Raw genomic sequence first — 8,715 nt, forward strand, 5'->3', positions numbered from 1 at the left:
CCCCCACACACACCCCTCCACAAACCCCATACCAACCCACACCCCACATATCCACATACACACCCACATGCTCCCACACCAACAGCCCCACACTTATCCACATCCACACCCTCCCCCACACCTCACATACCCACACCTTCCCCCACAAACCTATACCTACCCCCCACAATATACAAGGGTAAGATTTCATTTTAATCTATAATAAACCATCTCCTCTATGTACACTACACACACACGTAAACTAGGACAAAAATATTTTCTGAAATCAAATTAATGAATGTTTTAGATGTTCGCTTTTTAGAATATAATTTGGTATTTTTCTGGTTTCGAGATAGCAAACCCCCTCGCTGAAAGGAGTACTTCCAGGGGGCAAGGGGAGGGACTTCTAGTGGCAAAGGTCAGGGGTTAGGGGTCCAGGGGTTGTGACTCCCAGTCACAAGATGCTGACCAGGGAGTGAGGCACCTGTCAAGAGGCGGGGCTACACATTTGGCCCTCAACAGCTTGCCTAAACTGGGTAAGTGGCCCTCTGCCTGAAATAACTGCCCGCCCCCGGCCTAAACTACCTACCCCTCCTCATTAAACACAGGAACAGCCACACTAGATTGGCCCGGTAGTGAAATCTGCCTGGTAATAGATATACTTAGGGGTACTGCTAGAATGAGGAACATACAGCTCTGGGATTTTCCATGCAGAGAAGTTTATTCACATCCAAGGCAGTGAGGAGCTTGCTCATTCATTTAAGCCTGACAGTTTATATCCCTATTTTCAGCCTATGTAATTGTGGATATTTTCATTAACTGCAAAAAAGGTAGTGCATTTTAAAAAAAGACTTAAGCTCTTGTGCCTTGGTATTTTGTAGCAATGAGTTTGGGTGGCTACTGATGTACTATTGAAAAAAAACATCAGTGTCAGGTTATCTTTCTAGTCCATTAAGTATCTCTTATTCTTGGAGAAGAAAGACATACTACTTTTCATTAAAGCCACGGTAGTTACAAGGCCAAAGCAGGACAGAGGTCCAATACGTTATAGGAAATGTCGCACTTGTATGCTGAGTAAAACCTCTCTCTTATCCCTCATTCAAAGACTATTTGCAGCAACAGGTTGCATGCACCTGGGACCTGGATTGGGACTACTTGGAGGATACTGAGCAAATCATAAAGATAATTAGAATTTCCTCATTTGGTAGCAAATCTGCCCATTTTGTGAAAGCAAAAACAAGTTTGTGAATAAGGATCTGCACACAAAAAGCAGAATTGTTTTTTATGGTATAGGTTTTACATCAATGACTGACCCTCATTTGTACTGTAAATTGAAGCAGTCAGCATCAGAAATGCATGTACTGGAGATGAACTATTAAACTGCCCCGTTGTGCTAACACTATGAAGGAATGGCTCAGACCAGGGCCATTCAGAAGGAAATGAGTTCACATAAAAGTGTATCATTTCCACTATACTGAAAACAGCATGGATTCCATTATCTGTTGCTGTCACCCTGCAACTGCTATTTTGATTTAAAATTAAAAGTTATTTCCCTTGGTAGGGACACTCACAAGGAAAAAGGAAGGGCAGCTTTTACGTTTGCCAGTGGAATGACAGGCAGATTTCTAAAGATTTAACTTCTTTAAAAGGTTGAAAAAACATTTCAAAAGAAATAAAATGAACATTTTCCACCCTCTCGACTCCACCATACGCCCAAGTTACTTCACCAGTAGTAAGACCTTAGACAGGGAAGCTCACTAGTTTGTACCTACTACACGACCAAAGCAAAAATTTAGTCACATCCACATTGTAACTGCTAAAAGTAATTTTTGAGGGTGAAAGTAACAAAGTCCAAAATCAAAAATATCACCTCATGATCACAGTTGGGAATCTACTGGATAGTTTAATTTATGACATGAAACAGCCAGCAAGTTTTTTTAAGCAGCCCAGGTCCTAACAGGCTCTTTTTAGTACTAGAGCCATATATAAAATAAATAAATAAATACATTAGAATATTAAAGAAAGGGAGCTACCTTTTAAAGATATCTTGCAAGAGAAAAAAATAGCCCGGTGTCTCAACACATTTTGTCCTCACTTTCTTTATAACACAAAACAGGACAAGTATAGAATCATAGAAAATTAGGGTTGGAAGGGACCTCAGGAGGTCACATCTAGTCCAACCCCCTGCTCAAAGCACGACCAGCCCCAACTAGATCATCCCAGTCAAGACTTTGTCTAGCCGGGTCTTAAAAACCTCCAAGGATGGAGATTCTACAACCTCTCTGGGTAACCTGTTGCAGAGAATGAGGGATTCTTTTTCTTTGTAGGAGTCTTTTTATATAAAAAATTCAGATCCTGTCAAGCCAAGCTGACATTATGATGATCAGAATAGTTCAATCAGGGCAGCACTAGACTGAGGAAACTGAAAGGTAAGAACTAGGAAAGGAAGGGTTTTAGTTAAACATTTAAGCCACTTTTCAGCTTTGTTGCATTTTCTTACCGCTTGTCTTCAAGTTCACTAACACACTGTGGGGTGAGCAAGCATCAGCTGCCCTATCCTTCCTGGAGCTTGCCATAAAACTGCTTTGTACCCCCAAGATTCTCCATGTGCTGCACACACTGCACATACCTCTTGCTGATGTCTATATCCCCCTGCCTTCTTTTGTTTTAGGGACTTACTACATTTATCCAAATCCACAAACACTTTGTAAAATGCCCCCCACCCCATTATTAGATTCTAGACATGAAAAATCTATAAATTTGCTGTAATTTTCCAGGTCTAGAATCTAATTTTTGGAGGGTCATCTTAAATTCACTGCCCCCCTCACTGCAGCGGGGCAAACTTAGGAGGCAGCAGGGAGACAAATGGTTTGATCTCTACCCATTACCACCTGCCGCCCCCACCAGTTGAACCCTCTGCTGCCTGCTCCCCATGCCACAACTCCGCCACCCCAGCCTTATCTTCAGGGATCACAGAGTACAAGCTACCTCCAACCCCTGCCCAACCATGCAGCACCTGTTGCAGCAGTGGCAGCTTTGCCCTGGCCCTAGAGCTGGGGCCAGAGCTACCACCTGTGCCACTGCCACTACCACCACCACCACCATGTAGCTAGGCTGGGGCTGAAGGCAACTCATGCTCCCTGCCTATGGCTGAAGCAGGGCCCCAGCCAAAGCCAGAGCTTCAAAGGGAGGTAAGCAGCAGGGGCAGCTGGTGGGGAACAAAGGCAGAGGAAAAGGAACACAGACTGAAGGGAAGGGGGGGGGGGGGGGGGGGGGGGGCAGCTCTGACTCCGGCTTCAGGCTTGGAGTTGGAGCCACTGCCTCCACCTGAGTGGAGTAACAAGAGGGGTTTACCCCCATGTTGAATGGGGGAAAAACAGTTTTGTATTTGAGTAAATAAAGTACCAATTCTCCCTTCCTCATGTCAGAGTCTGTGGTCCCCTGATAGGGTGCCCCACCTATTCACATTACCTCACTCCCCTTTGGCTCTTCTCTCACCCAACACCAGGGTCCTACCCTATAACTCCCACCTTAGTCCTCCCCTACCTTTGCAAAAACCTTCCCAGTTTTCTTTCCCATACCAGAGTCCTTGTCTTGCCACATTCCCTATATGTCCCTCTATTTCTCCCATCCCCTGCCTGCCAGGGGTTCAATATGCCTTCCTATTCCCTATTTCCCACCCATGCCAGTCTCCATCTCCTCTATCCCAGATGTTCTGCACAAGGTCCCACTTGCTCCCTTCCCCCATGCCTCCCAACCATTATCATAGGATTTTCTCCCTTTCTTTCAGGGAGTTGACCTGTTAAACTAACATGTGAGAAGACATTTGGTAAGTAATCAATGACATAGTTTAAACAGGACTGCATAAAAGAGCAGAGTTGATCATTAGACCTCTCTTCAATCTTCCAAATACCCCTCACAGAACCTCAAAAATGTCAACTTTGGCATAACTATGTCAGCAGAGTTAAAACTGCTAACAGATTGGATCTTTTCACACCTTAGCCCACGTAGCTAAGCCAGCAAAACTTTGTAGAGTAGACCAGACCAAAGACAAGAAGCTCAATAATCAAGCATGTCAACATAAAAAGAGAGACAACATAGGACTACATTTTGGCATGTCTGGTTTTGTTTTGTTTTTTTGGAACCATCCGTTTTCTAGAAGCAGAACAATAACTGATGTTTTCAATCATGCCAGTAGCTTGATTTATCCATGATGTGGCAAACATGTCCTTTATTTCAGCTTGTCTCATGCTAATTTGCACGGGACTGAGTCCAGTACTTGCCCTAAAATTATAAGCTAAATGTTTTGAGGCCAAACTTCTTTCTTAAAAGCCATAGTTTAGAACATCAGTTTGATTATAACTTTAGGAAATGTCATACCTTGTAATCATGCTTATGGGAAGGTTCAATGCAGGCCTTGCCATCTGCACTGTGAACAACACATTTCCAATGTTGCATAAAAATGTAAAACGAGGCTCTTTCACTTTTGTCAAAAAGTCTGCTGTTAAAATGCATCTTAGTTTTGCTTTTTTTTTTTTTCACAGGGCCTAGCTAAGAACTGATGCCAATACAGGCAGAGTCACGTGTACTTTCACACACAGGAACACCACAAATCTCCAGGAGGCAGAAATATAACTAAAGAATCTGTCATCAAATGAAAGAAGATGAATTAGCTAACCACACAAAGAACTAAATGAAGGACACTTAACTTTCCCAGAATCCTTCTCTCAAGCTCTCCTGTTCCAGGCTTTATGGGCCAGATTCTCTGTTGTGCTGTAGGCATCTGCTCCACCTGGGCTAGGGACAGACATTCAAAAAGCCAGAGCCTGAATTGATTCAATAATCTTAGTCTAACCTGGCTAGATTGAAGCAATTTGCAAATGAATAGACATTCAGGAAATGCAGGAACATGCCTGTAGTGACCAAGGCCAGAAACCTGGGGGCACTAGAGCATACCCTTGGCTGCAAGGAAGCTGGGGGGTGCAGGTGGGGGGTGTGTGTGAAAAGCCCGGGTAGTAGCCTGGAGTGAACTGGCCAGGCCCCCTCCCTGTCCCACTGGCACAGACCCGAGCCGGGGTCCCCCTGGTGCTTCCACCTCGCTGCAGCAGTGGCAGGGGTAAGGGTGCAGTCAGATGCTGGCTGGCATGGCCCCCTGAGACAGAGGGGACCAGGAGGGAATTTATTCCCCCCTCTGCCCCGGGGAACCGTACCCAGGGTCTGCCAGCCCTGACTACCACCATCGCCAATCATTCCCTGAGGGGGGCGAGTGGCGGAATAAGCTCCCTCCCTGCCCCCTCCACCAGATGCCGGAGGGAATGGGGAAATAACTCCCCTCCCTGTCCCCTCTCCTAAGGGGGACATGCCAGCTGGCCTCGGGCTGTGCCCCTGACACTTGAGCAGTGAGGAGGCAGGGACCATGATGGGGGGCAGCACCCCCTGCCATGGTGTCCAGGCAGCACAAGTCTCTTCCAGGAGGAAGGAAGGGGATGCGCTGTGGGTAGGGCAGTCAGAGCTGCAACAGGCTGTGTGGGATGAATAGTGGCACCGGGCCTCATAGGGGTGGCCACAGCCCCCCAAGCCCTCCCTAACACTGCCAACGCTCACCCCATGCAGTCTGTGACAGCTCTGACCACCCCACCCACAGCACAGCCCCCCTGCCAGGAAGAGGCTTGCACTGCCCAGGACACCATGACAGGGGGTGCTGTCCCCATGAAGGGCCCTGCCCCCTCGCCGCTCCAGTGGCAAGGGTGGGGGCATGGCCAGAGGCCAGCCGTCATTACCCCCTTAGGCAAGGGGACAGGGAGGGGAGTTATTCCCTCCCCCTCCAGCATCTGGCAGAGGGGGCTGGGAGAGGGCTTACCCCACTGCTCGCCCCGCACAGGCAGCAATTGGCAGCAGCAGAGGTTGATGCTAGCAGATCCTGGCTACAGTCCTCTGGGGACAGAGGGAGGAATAAACATCCCCACACCCTCTCTGCCTCAGGGGGCCATGTCAGCCAGCCTCTGGCTGCACCCCTGCCACTGCTGCAGTGAGGAGGAAGCACCAGGTGGACCTTGGCTTGGGTTTGTGCCAGTGGGACAGGGAGATGGCCACACCCCCACTGCTGGAGCAGCAAGCGGAGAAATGCCCGACAGGTCCGTGCTGGTAGGACAAGGGAGGAAGGGGGGAATAAACCACTTCCCTGCCCCCTTCATCTTAGGGGAGCTGGCATCTCCCCTGCCCCTACCCCAACTGGAGAGCAGAGGGGTGGGGCCAGCCCTGCTCTCTGAAGCAGGCAGCACAGTCCCCCCCAGGGCTGCAGAGCATGCTGGGATGCTGGGGGACTCCAGTTTAACTTAAACCAGGAAGGGGTCTGGGATAGAAGTTCCATAAACCAGTTTAAGCCAAATCAGTTAAGTCTTACTACATCCAACCAGGTTTATCTCAACAGTTTTGGCCATTTTGAAGTTGGTTTATGTGCACTGAACTTCTGTTCTGTTACAGGTTTAAATTAGTTTCTGATCTCTTAAACCAGTTTGTGTTTAACCTCTGTCCCTGCCCTTGATGACAAACTGAAAGCAACCTCTTGACTATCAACCAGCTCCTTCTTTGTCAAGCACAGCTCAGCAACAAAAGCAAAATCAAACCCTATAACGTTGTATTTTAATCCCATTTTAAAAATACAGAAACATTAAACTTCTTCCTACTAACAGGATTAGGAGAAGAAGAGAGGGAAATGTTCACATATTTTTGTTTGTGTGTGCAAGGGGAGCCACTCAGAGGCAACTCTCAGAGCTCTGGTAGCACTTTCCCAGTTAGACATTCACCCAGCCAAACATGCTCAATTTATGCTTGCCTAAGCTTCCCATGGTTTCAGTAGGTTCCCCTAACTTTTCCCTTTATTTCTTGCAACACTGCCAAAGACCAACAAAATCAGTACTGCTCCATTAGGATCCTCACCACTTCCCAGAGCTCTAATATTGTGGGGCTTCTGGACTTTCACGTTTATTTCTTTATGGGCATGTGATAGCTAAAGCAAAAAGACACACAGACTCAGTGAAAAGTCTAAAACCCAACAATTTTTTACTTTAACTAGTACAGTGGTTCTCAACTAGGATGTTGTGGAACCCTGGGTGACAGCCTTTCAGAGATGATACAGCACTACAACCACCACTGCTGCAGTGGGGTGAAACTGCCCCATTTGCCTCATGTGGGGTCAGACCAAGACGACCTATGACACAATCACTTGCTCCTGTCTGAATTAGTTATCTGATACACCTAAAGCAGGCATAAGTGCCCGCACTTGCTGCAGCCCTTTTCAGTCCAATCCTGTATGGCAACCAACACCCTGAAATTGTAGGACTGTAGTCATCTCCACACAACGCTACAGGCAACTAAATTAAGGCTAATTAGCCAGCTTGCAGTGACCTGCTAATGCAGCTAAACTGTTTTCAGTGCAGAAGGCAAACTGCATGGAGCCATGCACCATGTCTGAGGCTACCATTATCTTTCAGTAATTTTGCAATCTACATATGGCTAGTCTCTCCTCCTCCTACCCCCTCCCTTCCTTGGTTGGCCCCAGTTAAATGAGGATCCTACGGCTATAAAAAGTAAGTCACCTGTTCCTCTCCTCTGCATAAAGCAAGTCCCTCCAAACTGCCCTTTGTCCCCTTTTTAAAGCTGCCTCTGAGTACTGTTCTGATTTTCCATTCTCCAAACCCCAGCCTCCCAGGGGGAGGCTGAAGAAATCTGATTTGACTGTTGATGATCAGGGATCCTAGTCTGACATGCATTCAACATGTACGAGGACAAGTCAGTGGCCATTCATTAAAATCACCCAGAGATCAGGATAGTTGTACTTCTGTAGATCCTCCAAATTGCTACGGCATCCACAAAGAAAGAGAGTTTATTACAGATCCAGAGTCTGAGCAATAGCAAACGAGAGCAGACTGTAAGAAGTGCCTAGAGGGCCCTGAAGTAACTCAGCATGAGAAACCCAGGCACAGAAAAGAGAAGGAGGAAAAAAGAGCGACCACAAAAAAAGAAACAATGTAAGGAAGTGTTGGTAAAATTAAATACCCCTTGACATGGCAGTCAGTGCTGTTATTTACACAGGAAATCCTTAGAAAAGACCTGGCTGCATTAATGTCAAGAGGTTTTACTGCAGCAAAACCCCCCGTTTTTCTTTTTTCACACACACACACACACACACACACACACACACACACACACACACACACACACACACGATAAATATGCATTCCCTTCCCCAATTATTTCTGGCTTTTTTTTCTCTCCCTCTCTATTCCCAACAGACAAGCATAAACAAGCTCAGATTTAGGATAAGCTTTAACATTTTTATTTTGGTAGCAAGTTTTTGGTTTTGGATATCCACTGTTTTATATTGTATTATTATTAGGTTTGTATTGATTCTTACTGTTGTATATTGTATTATTATCATTTTCGTATTGATTTTTATTGTTTCATATGGATATTGTATGATTTAGACCTGTGTTTGTAAGTGAACCAAAGTAATGTCAAGTTTCCATTTTGTATGTCAAGTCTCTATCTTGCATCCTCTGCCTGGGTCATCCCCTGTGTCGCAACTGTATGATTCACGTATCCCTCCCATGTAAATTGGTTCCGGGATGAATGAGAGTGATTGGAAATGACTGAAATACAATGGTAGCAAGCCTCTACTGAACGGCCTGTAACAACTGGGCCATCACCTCGCATTGATTCATCCAGGAACCACAG

The 8,715-nt window shown here is 46.4% G+C and overlaps 1 protein-coding gene across 1 annotated transcript in view; it reads right to left on the minus strand.

The window, feature by feature from the left end:
* Positions 1–8,715, minus strand: part of MYO10 (myosin X) — a 213,687-nt gene that overhangs the window by 124,287 nt on the left and 80,685 nt on the right.

The sequence above is a fragment of the Alligator sinensis genome, unplaced genomic scaffold (assembly GCF_000455745.1).
Source record: "Alligator sinensis unplaced genomic scaffold, ASM45574v1 scaffold791_1, whole genome shotgun sequence".
Classification (NCBI taxonomy): domain Eukaryota; kingdom Metazoa; phylum Chordata; order Crocodylia; family Alligatoridae; genus Alligator; species Alligator sinensis.